This window comes from Polyodon spathula, chromosome 2, assembly GCF_017654505.1.
Source record: "Polyodon spathula isolate WHYD16114869_AA chromosome 2, ASM1765450v1, whole genome shotgun sequence".
Taxonomy (NCBI): domain Eukaryota; kingdom Metazoa; phylum Chordata; class Actinopteri; order Acipenseriformes; family Polyodontidae; genus Polyodon; species Polyodon spathula.
The window spans coordinates 4261798-4286318 of NC_054535.1; positions in this window are offsets into that span (position 1 = coordinate 4261798).

Below are 24521 nucleotides of genomic sequence, written 5' to 3' on the forward strand. Positions count from 1 at the left end.
AAGGAAAGTGCTCAACAAAGACTGAAGAGTTCTGTTATCCTTACAAGCACTACTACAGAGAGAAAGACAGACAGGGAATGGGGGCAGCGTTATCCCAGGCACAGACAAGTATGTCAATGTCCTTTGTATTTCTTGGCCATGGTTGGTCTTCAGTGAGTGCATCATTTGCATGCACCCATTTTCCAGTAGCACCCAGAGCAAGAAGAGACACATTGTGTCCTGAAGTAACACCCTGTCCTTGGTGTATGATAATGAAAGCCAAATGGTTAATTCCTGTTGTCCACAGTAATTTTGCACTTCTGCACAGCAGTAAACGTGGCATTGTGTCGCCTTGTCTGGTTTGTTTTCCCAAAGCATAAGTTGGAGTGCAATCATTCTTTCTACTGGCTGAATAAGTTCACATTTCAGGAGTGGAGAAGTTTTCCATTGCCTACATTGCTACCAAAAATCATTGCCCATTTGTCATTTCTGTAAACGAGTCCTTCCAAACACATGGACTCTGTACCAGCAGGTACATGTAGAGGGTAAACATGCAATACCTGTCGGTTTGATGAGCAGTAGTTACATCTAGTGCATAGAATGTCATGACTTATTGTGACTTAAACCATGCAAGATACTTCAGGACAAATTTCAGACAATTTGGTGATAAAGTCTGCAACATCTTACTGTTCACCTCTATTGAAGGGTTCTCCTAAGAAGTGACATATCCACAGTAGCTAGAGATGATGCCAGTGGATGGCAAGTGATCATAGTTGTGAACAAAGCTCCTGATATCCTCTTGTTGATTGTGTTTTAATGAATCCTTCAGAGGTTGCAAGTGAAGAAGGCCTGCAATGTTGCATTTGCATAGCATGAGGTGAAATTTGGGCTGCTCCAGCCTCTGTGTAACTGCAAGTGTTTTCTTAGAAGATTGAAGCTTTTGCTGTTCCTGAATCATTAGTTATGGCTCGGTGAATGAAATTCACTTGATCTTTTACTTTGTGTCCCTTGTTTGCGTTGGTCTCCTTCAAGCTTATCAACCTAGGGAAATAAATGCCTCTGAGCTTACTGTACTCTACAACTGCAGTTTGAGGTGCCTTAATGCAGGTGGGGTCAAAAAAGTTTATAAGGTGGACACCGCTTAACACTAGAATTACCAGAGCGGTCTTTTTGGTGCATCACGTTTTTTAAATGCATTTTTCTCCACTGATTTGACAAAGTGATTACATTTAAAAAAAATAAATAAATAAAGTTACTGAATAACTGTAACAAACCATTTTGTTTTTGGTGTGATAGGTGCTGTTTTAAAACATAAATACATTGTTTAATATAAATGGTGTGGATATCAAACTGCTTGTGATCCTTGGTTTATTTTGACTTTGACCAACATGTAGAATCACATGATTGGTAGATGTCCAGTTATTTAGCTTTTCTGTTTGAATAGTCACTACACACTCTTAAAAAAGTAAACAGAACAGTTCGAAGGAGAATGACAATTTCACCTTAGTTTGACAACTTTTATCTCATTGTGTGTAAGAAGTATTTACGTTTTTTTTCACATTTGATGTAAGAATTTCAGACTGGTACTGGTACAGATGGTAATTCTAAGTGATTTAGTTTTGCTGCTGCAACATGGTGAAAATAGTAAAACTCTTGGAGCTGTATAGAGACTTATGGTAGTTTCCAACTTGTACAAGGAACTACCGTTCCTCTCAATTTCTATCTTTGTTAGCCTCTGTGCTCTGGTCTCAATCACTATGTACAGCACTGGCAAACCACAATGTTAGCGACCAAGCATTCAAAAATGCCAATAATGTATTTTTGTCAATAATAAAAAGATACAGAAAAGCAAGCAAAGACACTGCAGTTCACCATCCACGCATCCACGCTACACAACTCAGCTGGTCTTTCCAGCAACACACCCTCAGGTCTGGTACATAAGGTCTGGCTGGATATTCAGCTACACATGGCCATGTGTGGCAGAGAAGGGCAGTGTCTGTTTAAACCTGACAGCTTTTTTGTCACTACAGGTGAAAATGGACTGGAATTTGAATCCTTAAACTACAACAAAGGGACAAAAAAATCACAAAGGGGGGGGGGGGGATAATGTGGCAGGGCAATATAAATATTGTTGTGTAGTGATTTGGTGGTGGTTGGCAGGGATGGGGTTAATTTCATATCCCTGCCAAAATACACGTGAGAATGTGGCTGGAGCTAATTGAGTAATTGATAATTAGGCACCAGCCACATGCTATAAGAAAGGGGGAAATTCCTTTGTTTGGTGGAGGTGTTTTGGGGTGAATGTTTCTGTGTTGCTAAATTTGTTTTGTGTTACAAAGTTCAATAAAGGCTCTGCCCAGCCTGAACAGTTTTTGTTTGACCTTTTATTTTTGGCTCTGTGAGCAGTGTTTTGATTGACTTCTTTTGATTTATTTTTTGATTAAAACAGCGCAGCAGCACTTTAACTGCAGTTTTACTGTCTCCAAGTCTCTGTCCTCCCAGCTATACTGTCACAATGAAATAAATAAAGAGAGCCACCATGGGTGTATGTATGCCATGCCTTGGTAATCCCCTTTGCCCCATTTTGAGATTTAAAAAATATTTCACTAAAATACCCCCTGATGCTGGCAGTTTTTTCCTTCACTGTCGCCAGATTCCTTTATGCCACTTAAAAATGATGAACCTATGTGGTATACTCTAAAACCAATGTGAGTAATTCACCTTCTATGATGCCTCACTCGTCACTAGAAACAGTGCTGTCTCCTCGCTATACGAACCACAGCATAAGAAGCACTGCTGTGCACCTGCTTAGCGAAACCAGCATGGAGGTGAGAGCAATAATGTCAGTTACTGGTCACAGAGCAGAACCCAGTTTAAGAAGCTACTGGACAGCTTCGGCTGAAAACTGAAAGCATTGGTGTTCACTTCTTTCCGTACCTTACGACTGTCCATCTTCATCTCAAGCTCCTCCCACAAAACTTAAGTATAAAAAGGAGAAAATACTTTCTACAGCCCTTCCTGGTGGGTGTTTCATGAATTTGTCACGTTTTCCTTTTTCCATAGAACATTTTACAATAAATGGAAATGTTCAAAAACATCCAGTTTAATGTTTCTGGCAAATAGAACCTTGTCTGATGGACTATTTTTTTCTCAAAAGCAGAAGAATATATATTAAAATTGTTCATTTTTTTTAAAAATAAAAAAATAATAATTGTTTTTCTACGTTTTATTGTAGCTTCTGGGTTGTGTTGCATTAACGTTCGTGCCTCCAACCCAACCACAGCCGCATGTTAATGCAACACAACCCGGTTTATGTTTTGTCTGCCGTCCCAGATGTTTGTGTTTTTCTTCTACTGTTATGATGGATTTCTTTTTTTTTCTCCTTCCAGCATATCAGTAAAGTCCTTCTGCAGGGGGAGGAAGGTTTGAGTTGCTCCTCCAATTAAAACTAGGGCTCAGACTACGTCATCTGCCATTGCTTGTACTGTACTGTATGGTTATAGCAGATAGGAGTTAAAACATGTGCTGAGATCATGTGATCTGCTACTGCTAGTACTGTGGTTATAGCAGATAAGAGCCAGAAATGCTGTTAATATAGGAATGATGAATCTAGAGTTTTGGTTAAAATGCAATTTTTTTCTTGCATTTTAGGCAATGTTTTTGGACTCAACCTGAACCTGCTGCTACATACCTGGAAGGGTCATGTACCAACGCAAGAACTAAAAACAAAAAGTCAAGTTTGCACAACTGATTCTTCGACTGCAGACTACACTGTATATTATATATAATGAACCTTGGGTTCTCACTTGGGTCATTAATGGTCCCCAGGCTGCCATAAATACCCATATTGTCTGTTGTTTCTTAATTTGTTGCATTTAGCAATCCTAATTTAATTAGCACCTAGGCTGCATTTTTTCACAGTAAAACAATGCTTGTTTCATGCCACTTCACTTTCTAAAAATAGATATTTCACGATTAAATATAATATTTAGTATAACAGAAAAAAATAGTAATGTCACATTTATTTGTCTTTGCAGTTCTTAACAGTAAATGCTAAAATGTAAATGTGGACTTAAACTCCTCAGTTAGAGCTAAATATCCCTTTACCATACATTCCACTTTGCTGAGGCAATGTGGCACACCTAAACATATCCTGATGTATGAACTGATTAATGCTTCCAGCTTCTCTACTGTTGTCAAGGAAACTCCATACAGTGAGTCGCCACAGATGTCTTGGCAGCAGACCAAACTGAAAGCACCAGAGTTTAAGTTTGTCCGGTAAAGCACTGCTGACTATGCTCTTCAACCCTTGCACTGCTTGTTGTCTCATTTCTCCCATGCAAACTGTGTCATTTAGGTCCCCATCATACCATTGCCCAAGACTTTTCACAGGCTTCTCAGGCATTGTTAGTATTGCCTCGTCATTAATGTAGAACTTCTTATCCACTATACCTTTAATTATAGAGATGCTCCTTGACTTAGTGGGCTTGAATTGCATTCATGCCCATTCAATATTATTGATTAGTTTGTGCAGGCTACTGTTGTAGTCATGATTGTCATGTCATCCATGTAAGCTCTAATTCCACTACCCATTCTGGCTGCCTAATAATTACTTCAATTGCCATGGTAAAAGCCAGTAGAGAAATGATGCATCCTGCCATTATTCCAAATTCTAGACATTGCCATGTAGTGCTGAATTCTGAAGTTGAAAAACAAAATTGAAAATCTCCGATGTAGGCTTTCACTAAGTTTGTCAGTCCTCCCATGGTGGTGGCGGAAGTAGAGGCAGCTCCTGCTGCTCTGTTTCTGGCGGTGGAGGTGGCGGAGGCAGAGGCAGCTCCTGCTGCTCTTTTCCTCGTGAGGGTGGTGTTGCAACCAGTAGGTATTCTCCCTCTGATGCTGGAGACGGCAGCGATGGCTCCTCTCCCTCTGATGCTGGAGAAGGCAGCAATGGCTTCCTCTCCCTCTGATGCTGGAGATAACAGGGCTTCCCCCTCTTGTACTGGAGATAGCGGGGCTTCTGTCTCTTGCACTGGAAATAGCGGGGCTTCTCCCTCTTGCACTGGAGATAGTGGGGCTTCTCCCTCTTGCACTGGAGATGGCAGCGATGGCTCCTCTCCCTTTCACACTGGAGATAACGAGGCTTCTCCCTCTTGCACTGGAGATAACAGGGTTTCCTCCTTTTGCACTGGAGACGGCAGCGATGGCTCCTCTCCCTCTGGCGCTGGAGACGGCAGCGATGGCTCCTCTCCCTCTGGCGCTGGAGACGGCAGCGATGGCTCCTCTCCCTCTGGCGCTGGAGACGGCAGCGATGGCTCCTCTCCCTCTGGTGCTGGAGAGGGCAGTGGCGGGGCTTTTCCCGATGGAGCTGGAGATAGTGGGACCCTTGCCATATCTGCAGCCAGGTAGCAGATTACCATGTCCACAATGGGGACACTGAGCAGTGTTGCTTTTCCCAGGCTTCACATCGCTCTCCATCTCTGGCCCACAGGAGGTTGATCACATCGAGGAGGGCCTCTTCAGCATTCCTCCCAGGCTTCACCAGCCATCCCCAGATTCCCTCAGAAGAGAGGGAATTTGTCGGCCTCTGAGCCAATGGGACCTCTTCCCCCGACGGCAGACGCTCAGGCTCCTCCATCTCCTGCCATGCGTGGCTCTGGCTGAGTGAGCTGCACCTGACCTCGCCACACAGGAAGCACCACCCTTCCTCATCCAGACAGGCAAGGCAAATATCTGGCTTGGTAGAGATGCGACGGGACCTGTGACCGGCCCCGCTCTGCTGTTGCTGCACCTCCTGCTACTGCTGTTGTTGCTTTCTCCTGCCGCTTCTTCCCATTTTTTTTTTTATTATTTTTTTTTATTTTGTAATCCACACAGTTTTTTTTTTCAAACAAAAACAAAAACAAAAAAACACTCCTTGTGTGACACCTGGCAGCACTGTCATCCCGTTTCTAACACCAACTGTGAACAGGATGGCTTTGCAGGGGTGACATCAGACAAGAAATACAGACAACAAACAATAAGGAATGGCAGTGAACCTGTGATGCTACGGCATCCAGAGTTTTATTAAATAATAATAACAAACAAAAAGATTTAAACAAAACACGCAAAACAAACAGACAGACAAAACAAACGTGGACAAACCCAACAAACAAGTACCGTTCTGACACTTCCAGCACGCTGTAGCAATTGTTATTTTACTCTCTTGTTATGAGTACTTATACATATACAATTAAGTATTTATAATGATATATAATATATATATATATATATATATATATATATATATATATATATATATATATATATTGTAATAAGGTGTGTGGAATGGTGTTGGAAAATAGGTATGTCAGCTTCAGAATGAAGAGGGTGCTGTTCCCGGAGAGCGCCTGATCATAAATATTGGAAAAGAATGGTTATGTTCAGAATGGCCACTAGGGTGATGTGGGCCAGTTCTCTCCCCCAAATGCTTAACTAGCTGATTAAGAGGAACAGCTGAGAACAAGCTGGGTCCAATTAGCTAATCAGGCAAGAGATATAAGCTGCCTCTTTGTCTGTTCTGTGTGATCGTGAGTGGAGAGAGTCTGGAAGACAAAAGGCAAGTGAAAAACCTATTTCTGGGGAAAAAGGGACAAGCCCTTAGCAAAGAAAATAACCCTGTGGTTGTTTACTGTTTGGATCACTGGTTTGTTTGTTGGCTAAGCGGCTTAGCCGTTCCAACTGTAGTTAGGGAAGTTTGTGTTCAGTTAGAGCTCTGTGCAGAGCTAGGCTTTTTCTTTTGTGTCCTGTGAAGCGACGTGTTTATGTTTTGTTTGAAATCTGAAACTAATAAATGGCAAGTCCTGTTGAAGACTACCTTCAACCCCCCAGCTTGTCCCTGATTTCAGTCACTGCATTACAATATATATATATATATATATATATATATATATATATATATATATATATATATAAATATATATATAATATTAAACTTTTGAACTTATTGAATCCTGGAATTTTTCTGGAATTTGGAAAGCATAGTTTTATAACTTAGCCTCATTTCTTTTCTGTTTTGTTTATAGTTCTTTTGAGTACACCCTCGCTATAACACCATTCATTATAAAGAACCCTGGGCTTTAACAAATCTGGACCCTAATAAAACACTGTCTGTATGCACAGGATGCCACCTCTGCAGTGAAGTCAACTCTTTTGTCTTAATAAAAAGCGCAAGCTTTGTAACTATATCTCCAAAACAAAAAACATTATATATGGCAACAAAGCTGGAAACTATATCGATTTTTTTTAACGCAAGCATATCTTTGTCGTGAATATAGGTTGTCAAAAAGCACTCAGTTCAGCAACCATGCGGCAAAGCAAAATTGATTAAAGAAAAAAACAACAAAAATATAAGGATCTGATGAACATTTCATGTCAAACTTTTCATGTTGGGTTGATTTGGAATCGAAGTTCAGTTTGGAATTCTTGCTTGTTGTATTAAGATTTGATGCACTTTGAAGCGTGTCAGATTGATTTTGAATAGAAGTTCAGCTTGGAATTCTTTGAATTTTTTTGCAAGTGTTTCAGTGAATAAAAATTCTTTTGGGAGGATTAAGCAAAGGCAGAATACTGCATACAGATTGATTTGGAATCGAAGTTCAAATTCTTGCTTGTTGTATTAAGATTTGGTGATGTCAGAATTTTGAATAGAAGTTCAGCAACAATGAATTAAAAGGCTCTGATGAATGAAAAAGTCTGTGATTCTTGCTTGTTGTATTAAGATTTTGCACTTTGAAGCGTGTCAGATTGATTTGGAATCGAAGTTCAGTTTGGAATTCTTGCTTGTTGTATTAAGATTTGATGCACTTTGAAGCGTGTCAGATTGATTTTGAATAGAAGTTCAGCTTCAATTTGGGATTTTTGCTTTTTGCACTACGTTTTAATTCTTTAACGAATAAGATAAAGCAAAGGCAGAATACTGTATACATGAAACAAACAGGTACATGTAACTCTACTTTTATTCTCAATCTCATCTCATTAACTTACTCCAACAGTTTATCATTTATTTTGGATTGTCCTTTCGCTATAACAAACTACTCAATATAATGAACAAAAGGCTTGGGCCCCAACAGATTAGTTATAGCGAGGGTGTACTATATTTGAGAAATCAAATAATGGCATTGTAAATATAATTGTTATAAAAAATATGAAATTTGTGAAGGATTAACCCTTTGCGGTCCATTTATTCAGCGCTTGTCAGGTGCACCAGGTCCAATTTATTGTCAGAGTCTAACAGATTTAAAAGGCACTGCATAGCAAAAGGACACTCAGAACTGTATCTCTGGCGAAGCCCCACCCCTTGTTCACTGTATTTTTCACATACCTCTTCATAGTCGTGCATACTGATAAATCCACTCCTGATCACTTGTTTTATCAACAAACTCCTCAGTAATGCAATTCAAGTCGTTATTTTATTACTATTACATCTCAAAAAGCTCTGCAAATGTTTGTGATATTCTTTGAGGTCTGGATGCAGAAGCAGCTGTGTCCGTGTTATCTGTCCTATTGTATTTCAGATACGCCCTTTTTTGTCGTGTTATCTCTGTCGGCCATTGAAAGGTTTTCTCGGCTTTTGCCAAAGAAAAAGCGACTAGAGACCTGCGCTTGACGTCTTTTTGATGATGTCGGACAGGGTCCGACATCGGACTGAAAAGGGAAAATTATAATGTCGGACCTGGTCCGATATAGGACCGCAAAGGGTTAAAACCCTAATCTTATAGTTAAATATTAAGCACATAATGAAATGTATATTACTAACATAGTGTGGTGTTGTCTAGGACAACATTTTCCAAAGAACGGGTTGGCGACCCAAATATGGCTCGCCTAACAATCTAAAACATATGACGCTCAATGCTAACACTGTTAGATTTTGTTTCACTGTACAACTTATGCTTATATAATATATAATTTGCATACAAATCATTAGGGTTATGTAAACGATGTATCCTTTTATCACCAGTCTTCTGCTTTAAATATGAATAAGTTATAAAAATACAGTATAAGATGACATCTTATGTGCAGTTACTTGTGATATGAAAAAAATATATGCAAAACGAAATCTTGTGAAAGACATGTTTTTCGTTGCTGCATTCAGAAACAGGGAGAGACATTTGATAGTTTCTTAACAGACCTAAAACTTAAAGCGCAAACCTGTAACTTTGCTGAGTTGAAAGATTCCATGATATGCAATCAGATTTTCTTTGGAATTAATGAAAAAAAAAAGTAAGGGAAAGACTGTTGAGAGAAACTGAACTTAGCAGTAGTGGAGGTTGTAACAAGGGCAACAGAAGACTCACTGAGCGTAAAAATTCGACACAAATAAGTAACAAAATGTATGAGTACACATGATGTGGAACAAAGCACCAAGCAAGGCAGTGCCCAGCATATTGTGCAGTGTAATGGCAAAAAACACTTTGCTAGAATATGCTTTACCAAAGACAAAAATCAGAGAAAAAGAGATATGTGTATACTGTAGATGACACAGATTCAACTGAGGCATTGTTTGTTGGAATGATACAGTTTAATTCACATAAGGACATAGCTGAAACACAGCATTCAGAGAAGGCAAATCCAAATAGACTGAACTCAGTGAACTTCAAAAGTGAAAATGAGTGTGCTCATGCATTAACTGCTGATAATTGGGTAGCAATGTTGCCTGTCAATGGAACAATAATACCTTTCAAACTAGATAAAGGTGCAAAGGCCAACCTAATTAGCATGAAAGATGTACGAGAACGGAAAACAAAACCTAAAATAATAAACAGATCTGTAGCACTGAAAGCATACATTGGGCAAAACATTGAAACCAAAGGGATTTGCAGACTTAATGTCTTTGTGAAAAACAGCAGCCATGTGTTGATGTTTGTGGTTGTGCCAAAGGGACATGACTCGTTGCTTGGAGACAAAGCATGTGAAGTTCTGGGACTAGTAAATAGAGTGTACACAATCATTGACACCAGCTGTATCAATGGAGCATATCAGCACCATGAGAATACCAGGAGGGAGTAGCCAAAAAGTTTCCAGGTATTTTTCAAGGATTTGGCATTGTGCCTTTCATATACAAATTTAAACTAATGCACAGCCAGTATTCCATCTGCCTTGCAGTTCCAGTTCTCCTCCATGAAGACTTATGGAAAGAACTGGATAGAATGGTTACAAAAAAAAATTGAGGAGCCAACTGACTGGGTTAATTCGATTGTGTGTGTTAAGAAGAAAATGGAGACCTGCGTGTGTGTATGGATCCTAAAGACCTAGATGCCAACATAAAAAGAGAACATTATCAGATTCCCAGGAGAGAAGAGATAGCAAGTGAAATGTCAGAGGCAAAATATTTCTCCAAATTGGACGCTTCACATGGATTCTGGCAACTGAAGCTGGATTCAGAGAGTGCCAAGTTATGCATATTTAATACACTGTTTGAGAGATACTGCTTCCAGAGACTTCCGTTTGGTATAAACTCGGTATATATTTCACAAAGCAATGGAGCACATCACTGAAGGTCTAGACGGCGTCCGAGTTTATGTTGATGACAACTATATGGGCAGGAACACAATGACATGCTGGACAAGACACTACAAAGAATGACTACAAAATCATTAATTGGTTTGAGACAAATAAAGGATTATATATCTAATACACAGAGGATTAGATATTATTTGTAGGGGGTTAAATCAAGTAACTATGTCTGTAAGGGCAAAAGGTATCCCCAAATATACTGTTTATGAAGTGCTGAGCACAGTTGAAATAGTTAGCTTTTATCACACCAATTCTCATGGATTGGTGTTGGCTATGATGCTGTCTTTGTAACTGTAATGTGCTTTTCTATCCCACCCCCAAACCCCTGTGCTGTTCTCTCCCTTTCTACCCCCTAGAGTAAAGCCCCTTGTTACTTACTGTGGTCATGTTCTTCATTAGATTGACTTAGTGCTGAGCTTAACTGCCTTGAAGTTCACATCACTGATGTTGAATATTTTTTCTAAAAATGGCAATCCCATGAGAAGGTAATACTTCATAGAATCTAAAACAGTGGATTTTTGTTTTACAGACTTTGTTACAGATCTACCTTTTGTCTGTGGGTTAGTATAAAAAAAAAAAAAAAAAAAACATAAATGTATTTTTTCCAGTGGTCATCACCATACAACATAATTAGAGTATGATTATATATGTAATTCTGTGTGATTGAAATATTGTATCCTTTTTCTATCCAATGGTAAAAATAAATACAACATTGTCTGTGCATATCTTACCTTCCATGACAACCACTGCTTACTGTATTAAAGAGCAATTTGATATGTGTGCATGGCAGAGCAAAAGCCCTGCATGCAAAGAGAGGGTTATGGTTAGGCTTAGGCAGAGTGAAGAATGAAGGCAAATGCTCAGCCTGAACAGAGGGAGTACGTCTGTTGAGAGAAAACACATTTGCTCTAAGAGTGAAAGCAAATGTCATATTTATTACATCCACAAGGGGCAGTGTGTTGCAGGAGAAGAGCTTACTGGTGTGCTTGATGCGACCCTGAGAGCCTTATTCCCTAGTGGTGCTTCAGTCTTCTGTGAGTTAAAAAGTCACAATGATGTAATGACTGTAACAAAATAAAATAAGATAAAAAGTGATTCTAAACAAAAAGAAGAAAACATAACTGTGATAATACTTATCCATATCAAGTTGCCCTTTAATTTCTGTTAGACAGGTATTTCCCATACTATGGAGATGGGAATACGTTCTCTAACATGAGCAAATTAATTGGGAAAAGCCTTAAAGAAAGAAGAATCGCACAAACATGATTAACTGTGAATTATACATAGGTCTGCCACAGTTCATGTGGTTTTGTTCCTTAAAAGAGAAATGCCAACCATGTTAGATTTGGAAAAGAACACAGGCGCACGACTGCAGTGAGTCGCTGAAGGTTACATTTTTAAAAAATGCTACTGATTATAATGATTCACTTTTTTGTTTCATCTGAATTATTTATGACTTGATTATGGAGTTTGTTGATAATTAGTAGTCTACAAAAAGATCTTTTTCTGATAATGTTTCAAAAAATGCTGGAAGGGTTTACAAAAACAGCAATCTGTCAGTGCCATAGGTTACTATATTCCATCTGCCATGAGATGAGATAGTCAAGTGCTCACTAATAATTTCTTGGTGTCTTCGAATTTTGGTATTTTTTTATTTTTATTTTTTTTAAAGTCCAAATTTCAGATGCTTAACTATCTTTTCTACCATGTCAAATATTGAAGGCCTTATGTTCTTTCAAATGTGATACACTGTTTCAGCATGAAAAGAACGCTATATTATAAACACATGCAGTTATCCCATTGTAAGTGGTGTGGCAAACAAGATGGCTCCTCCAGCAGTGGCAATGCTGGCTCCTCCAGCAAAGGCACTACTTACAGCGGGGTCACACCCTCCAGGTGTGGCAGTGGTGCTGGCAGCGGAAATGCTGCCCTTAGCGTAGGCAATATATAAAAACAGTAGGAGAGAAACTAGACTTCCACTCCCATAATTCAACCGTTAGAGTAACCATATTTCCGATGAGAAATATATCAAATGTCAAACACATTAAAAGTGAATTCAATTCTTTATAAAGCTCAAAGTTTAAATTGCACCCAAGTCTACATGATTCACTCCAGCAGTGAAACTACTGCGGTCGGTGGAGACTGGTGCAGCTGTTCCCCGGGCTATTCCCTCTTTGGTGATGGATGCTCGGACTCCCCCTTCTTGGGCAATAAATGCTCGGGCTCCTGTGCTCACTTCTGGGCAGGTGGCTCCTCCCTCACAGGCACACTGGGTGGCAGCTCCTCCCTCATTGGCATTAGGGACAGCACATCCTTCATCAGGACCTCCGACTTCTCTCCATTTGACTCTGGCTCTGCACATTCTCACCATCCATGCCCAAAGCGTTCACACAGTCCACACCATCCTGTTGGACTGTGCTCCAGGCAGTCCTTCCAGTGGTGGCTGGGATCACCACAATACTCGCAATAGAGCCAGTAAATAGGCACTGGGAGCAGGTCAGGGTGGTGGGACAACCAGTCTTCTCAGGATTTCAAGGTTGCAATCAAGTCTTGGTTGTGCAGTTGCCTGAACTTGTCCTGCTTGTGGAGTGGCAGACTGTAAAACTGAAAGAAGTCCACCAGCTCCTCGGGCATAGATAATCCAGCACTGCACCAGTCACTTTCTATTTTTTTTTCTTTTCTTGGATTTGTACTTTTTTTTAAAAACTGTAATTTAAAAAAGTGTGACCTGCTTAAATACTTTCCTGCTAATTACAAGCAGGTGTACTTAATTATATTAGAGCCAGGTGATTCTGATTCTGGCTCACTAAAACAATAGAACAATTAAAAAGTTAAACCACTACACCTGTGGTTGTGCAAAACCACCACAAAACCCAAATTTTCACATGTATTTGGCAGGGATAGGAATATAGGAATTAATCCCACCTTTGCCAACCACCACCAACATATATTTACAGTGGATACACAAATATGTTGTTTCCTTGGTACCTAAGACCCCATATGTTCTGCCTTGGCCATTACTTTAAACAGTTCAAGAATATCAAAAAGCTTTATTGGTTAAACTGCATCATATGACTGTGCTGGAAAAATGCATTTTACAGTGCAAGTGTTGCCTAGTTTAATTATGGTGGCAAGGGTTTAAAGTGGCATGTCCATGCTGTTGGCACCGCTGGTTATGTCACTGACTGTGTGACCCTGAGCAAGTCACATAACTTCCTTGTGCTCCACCCTGCGGATGAGATGTTAAATCAAAGGTCCTATTGTAAGTGACTCTGTAAGTAATGCACAGTTCACAGCCTACCTCCGTAAAGCACTTTGTGGTCCACTATGAAAGGTGCTATATAAAAATAACGATATTACTATTATTATTTATTATGTGTGGCAGGGTAATGGCTCCCTCTGCCAGTAACAAATCTGTATGGGTTGGGAGGAAGACAACAACAAGCTACCCACGCCAACCCTTCTTGTAAAATAGAAAATCACCTGTGTGTTTGTTGTTTAATTGCTGTGTTCAGGAGAGCAACCACCAAGAAAGGTGCTCAAAACAAGCCTCATTCAGGACAAATGGAAGCTGCTAGAGAATTGAAAATGCTGGCAGATGTTGGTCAACAGCTTATTTTTCCACCTAAGTTTGCCACCACAAACCTTCGACAAGACATTGTCTTGTGATCTGAATTAGCATGCCTTGTTCATATGATAGAGTTAACAGTGCCATGGGAGGATGCTTTGGTTGAGGCGTATGAGAGGAAGAAACTTCGGTATGCTCAACTAGTTGCTGAGATGGAACAGTGAGGATAGAGAGTCCGAGTTTACCCAGTGGAGGTGGGTTGTTGAGGATTTGTGGCACACTCTACAACCCAGTTTTTCAGAGATGTCAGGTTCCATGGCCAAGAGTTGCGTCGCACAGTGAAGAACTTATCTGAAGCAGCAGAAAGGAGCAGCAACTGGCTGTGGTTGAGATGGAAAGATTCTGCCTGGGCATCTCAAGCACAATAGAAAGAAAGCAATGTTGATGTACGATAAGTAAGCTGGGCTGAGCTGAGCTGAGTGGGGGATGGAGGGGGGTGATGCTGGGACACCAGAATCACTGTCAAGCCCTCTTGAGGTGTCGTGGGCTAGTCGATGAAACACCAAGGATGGAAGGTGCCCACTTGAAGATCCCAGAGATGTACCCTACTTAGCTCAATTCAGATGGTTGTCATGCTGATGCGCTGGGGAGACCGCACTGTGGTTGATCCCTGGAGCCAGCATCGCAGCCGTTGTGTGTGCTGATGTGCTGGGGAGGCAAAATAAGCTGATCCCTGTAGCCAGCATTATACTTCAGCCATCAACACCAGGCAGAAGGATATCTACATCATCAGATGGAAAGAAACGCAAATAGATGGAGATGCAGATGGATCACATTAGTTTACTGTAAAGCTACGTCTTAGTTGGTGCTTATCTTGGTGAGAGCTGAGTTCAGATCAGAATGAAGTTTTAACATCAACTCTCATGTAATGGAAATCGTGTGTTTTAAAGTGCTGAAAAAGGATTTCAAAAGATATCCTTGTGCATAAAGTAAGTCAGTTGTAGTAGATTGATTAATTTCCTCCCAGCTGACCAGTAGATAAGCAGGTAAGCTATTCCAGAACTGAACAGTATGTACCACAAGAAGGACAGCTAGAGAGAAGTCTGTTTCTGTGAAGACCACAATCTTTTTTTTTTTTTTTAAAGATATTTTCTGACGACAAGTTTAAAACAATAATGATGTCTTCCTGCCTGTCAGTCATGAAAACTTTAAGAAAAGTTGGAAGTGAAGGACAAACACCATCCACACATCACCAACTGAGAGAAAAGAAGGTTATTTCAATAGACACAGGAGTCAGATTAGTCTGTAGGGCCAGGTTCCAGTTAACCTGGCACAACACTGCGAGCATGAGGGCATCCATCAACTGACAAAGCATCAGTTTAAATTAGACAATCTGTTACAGATTACTGATTACAGTGGCTTCTATGTAACCTGTTACATAATCCTTTAAAAAAAATCCAAGTGAATAAAGTATTGGATTTCAAGGATTACTTTAGAAATCCTTATGGTTTTCATTGAAAAGTATTAAAAATCTACATTGAACCCTTATTTTGCTATCTAACATGTCTGAAGTGAATACTGGGCCTCCATATGCTAGACTGGAGTTATGTAAATGTTTTCAAAGTTGTAGGGGGGAGGAGTAGGGGTGAGAGCATGCACCACAGAGCATATGGGTGATTTAGTTTCTGTGGATAATTAAACTATAAATGTATAATGTATTAGGTGTAGATATATTTCCTTGTGAACCTTTATGTAACTCAATTGGGAGTTTCTAAAATACAAAAAACAATATTTGTTATTGTATAAATAAGTTTTACAAAAAGTGTTGAACAGAGTGAATAGCTCCAACATTAGCAATCTCTCAGTATTATATCGTAGATCAGAGGTCGGCAACGTTTTTGTGGAAGAGAGCCAAACTGAATGGAAATTTTGAGCAAGTGATCTGTAAAGAGACAATCATGAACACACAATTTATGTTCTTAAAGTGCAAAAAAATAAATAATAATTGATTATTGCACTTAGAGTGTACTTCTTTAATGAGACTTCTGCTGCTGCATCATTTTGCTAAATTCTTTGAAGTCCAGTTCATTGCTGATCAAGTTTCTTCTGTTAACCCTTAGCGGTCCGTTTATTCAGCGATTGTCAGGCGCGTCAGGTCTAGTTTATTTTCAGACAAGCTGTTTATTTTACATGCACTGGTTAATTTTTTTTTTTTTTTTTTTTTCAGAATAAAACAGGTTTAAAAGGCACTGAATCACAAAAGTACACTCAGTACTGTATCTCCAGCTGAGCCCCACCCTTGTTCGCTGTATTTTTCACATACCTCTTTATGGACTTTATATACGATAAATCCTCTCCTGATCACTCGTTTTATCACCAAACTCCTCAATAAAGCGATCCAAGTCATTATTTTATTACTATAACATCTTGAAAAGCTCTGCAAATGTCTGTGATATTCTTTGAGCGCTGGATGCAGAAGCAGCCATCTCCTTTGTTTATGTCTGTGTTATCTTTGTAGTGCATGAGACATACGCCCCTTTTTTTTTGGCCTCATTCAGGTCCTATTAGTCTCACTCGGCCATTGAAAAGTTTTCTCTGCTTTTTTCCGGAGAAAAAAACGACTAGAGACCTGTGCTTTACGTCTTTTTAATGATGTCGGAACAGGGACTGGAAAGGGAAAATTGTAATGTCAGACCTGGTCCAACATAAGACTGCAAAGGGTTAATCTTGAGCACACATTGTTTTTGAAATGATTCAAATAGGAGAATGCCTGTTCACACGTATAGGTGGAGCCAAACATGGTTAAGACAGCAAACTGATATTCTGCATTTTGCCAGGTGTAAGTGGAAGTTCATTTGCAGAATGAGGTTATCTTTGTGCTCCAATTTCTTCAAATCAGTCCATTCTTGCAGTTTTGCTAGTTCTGCGTGTTGCCAGGAAAGGCTTTCCAGATTTTAATTTAAAGTGCAAAACTTTTCAACCCAAATGTCTGACTCCTTGAAGTTGGCAACTTCCAGCTACAAGTCTCCGATTGAGATGCCCGGAATCACAGTCAAGTCCAGTGCTTCCACTCAAGTTTCATGGGGACGAATCATAAACTTGTACAAAGTGTTCTGTCTGTAAAAGTCCAAAAAACAAGACTTGAATGACATTAACAGATCAGATGTAAATGCCACAAGCTGCTGCAGATCTAGATTGTTGCTAGGATCCTCTACCATGCATGAATCTTGAAACATACGCAACATCTCAAAGTGAGTCAGTCTGCCAGTCTCGATATTTGATGAACAGATTCAATTTGGATTCAGATGTAAAAAATGCCTGCTGGAGAGATAGGACAGTGTTTCCTTACCTTTGAAGTTTAACATTAAGTTGATTCAAATGACCTGTAATGTCCATAAGATAACAAAAGCTTCCTGGTGCATAATAGAGTGAAAGTGTATTCCCCATCATGCTGGGCACCCTCAATACACACTGAAACAAGCTTCTCTAACTGATCCTGCTTCTTGCTAACAAAATTCAGCAGTTTTAAGTAAGTCTTAGTCTCTTGTTATATTTTTCACAGGCAGAATTGCAAGCATTTCTTCTCATATTAAGTTGCCACATATACATTGCCTGAGAATACACAGTTGTGCAACATCACAGACATCCATTGACTCATCCAAAGCAAATAAAAAATAACTAACATAAATGTTCTATTTGCTGCTTTCTGACCTAATACCCCATTTCCACAGTTCAATCGTGAACTGTTTTTGCAAATAAAGGCATAGCTTGTACTTGCTGGAAGATTTTGTCTTAGTTGGGAAATAGTTATTTGGCTATATTAAACATATTCGCCATCAGTGAAAGGCTTATCTTTGTGAACAATCTCAAAAGAGCCTGTGAAACTTCTACTTTTATTCAACTATTTCAGTAGTTTACTTTGCCTCGCTTTCATTTTTCTTTGCAGCTCCTCACAGGCCGTTTTCCGCGCCTCACCTTCTGGGTATTTTTTGCTGCAAATACAGCAGGTTTTGTTATGCAATGTCGTTGTAAATTAGATTTTTTGTTTGAAGCCAGACATTCACTGCATATGAGACAAAGTGGAAATCCTGATTTTTCCACAAAGGCATACATATAAGTCCATTCTGACTGAAAAGAATGGTATTCCTCGTCTTTCTTTTTGCTGTTTTTTAAATGAAACTAAAGAGCTACTACACTTCGAAAATGAAAAACGCAATAAAAGCAGGGTCACAGATTGTGACTCGTGTGCATATTGCTTGTTGACAGATCTTTCGAACAATCACAATACTCAGTACATCATCTCCAGGCCTGCCTCACCCCTTGTTCGCTATGTTTATCACATACCTCTTCATAGTTGTGATAACTGTAATGCGATCCAAGTCATTATTTTATTACTATAACATCTCAAAAAGCTTGGCAAATGTCTGTGGTATTCTTTGAGTGCTGGATGCAGAAGAAGCTATCTTGTTTGTTTATGTCTGTGGTGACTATGTGTATTGCTCAGATCAACCTGCTTTTTTTTTGTTTTTTTGAGAAAGAACGACTAAAGACCTGTGCTTGACATACTCGGATAGGGACTGGAAAGGGAAAATTGTAATGTTGGACCTGGTCCAACATATGACCACGAAGGGTTAAACAAAGCAGTCTCGAACACAAACAGAACTTCTGACACCAAACAAATACCATGCTGGTCTACCCAGCACGAGTAGCAATTGCTTTCTTTCAGTTTTGTTTTTACTTTCTTTTCTCTTGCTCTCATGTACCGCCTCTCTGTACACCCTCCACCAACACAGAGAAGCTGCAGGTTTACATGTGACCATTTCTGAATTAACGATAAATTAATCAACCCAGAGATGGTCACATTCCACACAAGTTTAGTGTGAATGGGGCTTCAACTCCATCCATGCTGCCTAACAATAACAAACAAAACGCATTCAAATCATACCAAAACACACAACCTGGATTTTGGTGTCCGACCAAATTTTGAAGTGTCCCTGTTTCTTTCACTTTCTATATTATTCCTCTTGACATGTTTTAATCAAACTTTATGCTTTTCATTTTTTCAGAATACCAGACAGAAGACATGCAACGCTACAAACCAATCACATAAACATAACTGGGAAACTTCACTTTTTCCTCATTTAGCTACAAAGGAACTGCAAAGGGTTTGTCTTTTTACCTAATTATGCTAATTTATTTATGGATAGATTTGAGTTAAATTATGCATGTAACAACCTGCCCTGTACTTTCCTAAGTCAGCTAGATGACGTTACCCATCAGGGTCATTTTTGGGACTGCTGTTTAGCGTCTAGCTCTACCACACTTTTACCGTCTGATATACAAAGAAAGTAATCATCCAACAATCATAATGCAATATGACAACTTTATTTATTTTGCTCAGTCACCTTGTATATCACTGGAAGGATGCTGAAAAGCATATAATTAGAAAGATCTACTGGACTTCCATCCCTGTGGATCAGTGTCATGATCAATCTTTTCCACCTTGATGGAGAAAAAGAAGACACGTCTATCAAATGAACTAATAGGCAGCTACTGCCTCAGAAATATTGCATGTCAAAAAACATTTTATGTATTTTATAAATATCTTCTTCTACCAGTTAAAAGAGATTGGCTCTATTTACATTCTATAGTTCTTTGGTGAATGTTAGGTCGTGTTCACATAGGGTTTATTCCAACCTGTCTAAGTTCAAGTTCTTTTGGTTTGAATCAATTTTTCTGCTGTTCACACTTATCTGGAAGCAAATGTACTGAATTTGTTTAGGTATGAAAAGGATTTTTGTTTTGTTTCATTTCAGTATTTTTTCAGGAGTGCATGTGTGTTCACATTGCAATTTCCAAGTGAACTCAGTTTGTTGTTTACAATTAGTGGACTGATGTTTACACTGTCTGCAATGCATCCTGTGTATGCTGTACAATGCAGTAGAAACGGTGTGTACAACAGTAATCTACGGGTACAGTAGTCTCTGCATATAGGAACGACTCTTAAGAGAATACTTCGCCTAAGAGAACACCCTTGTGGTGAAACAGATTTTTCCCATTGTAAACACTCTTGCTAAAGAAAGAAGAATTTTGCTTAAAAGAACACATTTCTGGCAGAGCTAGTGATTCTTTCACAACTGATACAGTACTGTTTTGGAACCTGATAACTCACCATCAAACTTAACTTCAAATGATTTATTCAAATGTGACTTGTCATTGAGAGTGTCTTGAGGCACACTGATTGGTTTATTTAATCTTTCCAGAACCGCCGTCATACCATTGCCTCGTTTAGTATTGTGATTTCCACGAGTGCACCTCATTGCTACAAAGTGGCATGTAAGCAAATGGCGAAATGCGCCGCTGTTTCTCTTGATACAAAAAATTGGAAATTGTTTGAGCTCTTGGAAAAAAAATTGAATTAGACACAAGTTGCAGAGCAGTTTGGTGTTTTCCGTTCTGGTGAGCTGCTTCATCATTCTGTTAAATAATTTTGTGCATGTCTTGAATATCACACAGGTACAGGTATTCATAATAATCTAGAACTGCTGCTGCTGCATTTTTAACATGTGCAGGGGTGCTCTGTTAATTTCGTTTGACACATAGTTTATTAACATTAGTTTGTCTGTTACTTTATTATTATAGTTTATTAACATACACTTGCCTATTGCTTTTCTTCTACTATTCCATTCATTTCATATCTTGATACACGTGCATCATGACAAGTAATACGTATTTATTTATTGATTCATATTGTGTCTGGTGGTCAACTCTGTCTTAAAGTAAACTTTGGCTAAGAAAACACTTTGCTTGCTTCTCTGGGGTGTTCTCTTGGCTGGAGATGAGTGTATCTTTTTTTAAATGGCAGTGATTGGGAGATGGTTGTGTTTTTTGTCAGCGTGTGTTTCTATTTGTTATCGCTACTGAAGTGATCACTTAGATTGCTTTTGTAACAGTAGTTTTGCAAAATAATTAATCATAAAATAATTGAAAAACAACATGGGTATTGTCTTATTGTAATTTCCCATAGGGTCTGCTCAATGTTAAAAATTCCGCTGGTGACCTGACCCTTTAACTTTTTTTACTCAGGCACTGTAAGAGACAGCCCTGCTGGCATTACACCATTGGAAAGAGTCAAAGCTTTAAAACGAGGTCGCTGGGATGAATCATTTCAGTGCTTTTTTTCTCCTTTATTTATTATCCAATTTGATCAAAATCATTTTTCCATTTTCCCTACATGTTGAATTTTCACTTTCAGATTTGAGCTGGCCATGCTAAAATACATTTTATAAACAATAAATAATGTTTTTTATTTTTTAAAGTGTCTCTCTTTTTCTGTGGCTTTTGTTATCTGTATTGAACAGGATGAGTCTCGGACTATTTAACTTTTTTTATGGAAGCTGAGTGTGTGCACATTTATTTCGTGTATGATATGTACCTGTAAGCTTTATAGTTAGAGTTATGGGCACAAATCTAACAACAGTAAAAACAGGTAGAAATGGCTCAGACCCTAAATGAACTAATTAGAATAATCACCAATTTGTTTGAATATGCACTGAGGGTAATGCGTATGTGCTTGCAGGTCTGCTGTTTTAAAAAAACATAATTTAAAATGAAGAAATAAAGAAAGTCATATTTTTTAAAAGATGTGAAGTGAGTGCTGGTCTTCTTGTGTCATGTAATATTTCTCTTTGACAAAGCATCCAAAGTGAATGTTGTGAACTGAGATTCTAAGGGTTCTTTGGAGCAAGTGCTTTGATATTTTATCAACCAACACAGGGGACATAAGAAAATGAACATTGAAAGGTTGCAGCAACATATTATCTTCAAAAGCTACTGTCAACTGCAAATGAAAAACACTTAAAGGTCACATGTGTTGCCTTCATGTTACTCTGAAAATGTGCTGCTCATAAGCTTTCAAGATTCCAATCATTGATTTGTTTTCTGTTTATTATTTACCAACATGTGATGAATTCACGTGAAGCAATACCTTATACAATTATATACTTAGATAAAACAAAAGCTGCATTGCAGTCAAATAAAAACACCAGTCCTCCATTACTGTTTTAGACCAGAGAAAGCAAAGCTGTACTAATGAAATTCTTACATAAATTAACATACCAGATGCCCTGGTGTGGCTCACCCTCTGCCTCGTTTTCTCTTTTGACAGCTGTCCCCAAAGGCTCAGTCCTGGGACCCCTCCTTTTTTCTCTGGGTCGCCTCATCTCCCATGGCTACTCGTATCATTTCTACGCTGATGATGCCCAGATCTTCCTCTTCTTTTCCCCCTCTGACTCTAACATTTTCTCCTGTATTTCTACCTGCCTCTCGGCCATCTCCTCTTGGATGCACTTGCATCATTTCAAACTCAACCCCTCCAAATCAGACCTTTTCTCTCCAGCTCTATTTCTCTTGAATCCACCACCCTCTCTCCCAAATCCACCAATAACCTTGTTGTCACCCTCGACTACTCCCTCTCCTACTCTCAGCACATCTCTACTCTGGCACGCGCTTGTAACTTCTTCCTCAGCAACATACACAGAATTCGCCCCTTCCTCACTGACTACTGCACGCAGTAGCAGTATGGAGCAGTCTAGTGCAAGTACTGGTACAATTGGTTGCCATATAGTCCATTATAGTCGAGAGTTGAGAGGTTTACAGATGCTGTCTGAACAGGTGTGTCTTGGGGAGGCACCGGAAGGTGGTCAGGGACTTAGCAGTCCTGATATCCATATGTAGATCGTTCCACCACTGACGGGCAAGGGTGGTGAAGGAACGGGCTCTGAAAGCGGTGGAATGGATGGTACTCTGCTACTGCTCTTAATTATAACTATTTCCAGTATCTTCTACTTGATTTTACTCTTATAGGTATCAATTTTCATGATTTATGTAATTGTTCTTATTTGAAACCGTTCTTATCCATTTATTGTACTTACTATGTGCTTTTAATGGACTTTACTTGTATAAGCAAATATTTTTACAATGAGTTTAACTGCTCTTAGTCGAACTCGCTCTTAAATGTAATTACTGCACTGCTTATTTTGCTTTTATTTGAAATGGATCTTATTTTATATTGATTTTCTGTACTTTACAATTGCTTTTATCTGTAATGTGATATTCTGTAATGTGATATTTTGACAACTGTAAGTCACCCTGCATAAGGGCATCTGCTAATAATAATAATAATAATAATAATAATAATAAAGGGATTTCCCAAATGAAGCTGTTTCTAAAAACACACATTATTTTAAATAAGTAGTTTGTTTTTGTCCATATTAGGCTAAAATTCCCAAATAAACCTTTTTCAAAGTAATAAATGTTCATGTGCAGATGTCCGTGAAATTAATTTTGTTTACATATTTCAAATGAAAAATGTAACTAGCACATATGTTTTTAAAGGTGTTTTTGTGTTAGCATTTCAGTTGTTTTTGGTGTTTTTTAGTGTTTCTGTGTGAAACCGTGTTTCAGAGGGTTAGATCATGTTCTTGCTTTGTCTTTTTTGCTTTTGTAGTTGAGATGTGGTGTCTCTGCATACTGTATACACTCAAAATACTGTGTGTGTCCTTATGGCAGGGCTGAAGCAGTACTCTGTAAATTAATGTATTTTGGTGGTGGTTTTGTTTGTAATTAAAAACAGTGTGGGTGTTTAATTAAAAGGAATTTGCAGCAAGTGGCCAAGTGTCAATTGAAGAATTGATAATCAATTAACCCTGGTCATCTGCCTTTAAAAAGAGGCTGCAAAGACAATTTCTTTGTTCTTTGTTTGGTTGGTTGGTTGGTGTTTTTGTCTGCAAGCCTGAAGGAGAACTCTCACCACTGTGTGTGGAACCAGGGTGAACTACAACACGATCACCGCGTGTGCAACCGGGATCGGAGAGTTAAACTTTGGGGTTCATTTAGGGGACTTTTAATCCCACAAAAGTTTAATTTAGTTTGTGCAGGGAAAAGGTACCTGAAGCGGGATCTCCTTTTTACTGGGAGCAGCGCTTGGCCACCTTTTGTTTTATAAGCTGTTTTTCTCACTATTTTGTTTTGGATTTTTGTATTATGTACACAAGTGTGTATTTTCTTCTACACTACGGATACCTTTGTTGGAACCCTAGTGGTGGCCACTAATAACTGTGTGTAAATAAATAAAACCTGGACCTCTGAGCGCGGTTTCAGCATCAAACCCTTTTCTCTTTCGTATCTCAATGCATACCAACACAGTAACAAAACAATCGTTACAGTCCTGTAAACCATTTAGCCTGCTAAATTATAATATTGTACAAGTGATATGGGTATACACATGGACAATACTTAATAAGCTATGTACCTGTAAAAAAAACAAGTATACCTATTTTTTTATTTATTTTTTGTATACTGCTGTGACAAGGATGGTTTGAGCGGTGCCGTCAAGCCAGGAAGCGAATCCACTACACAG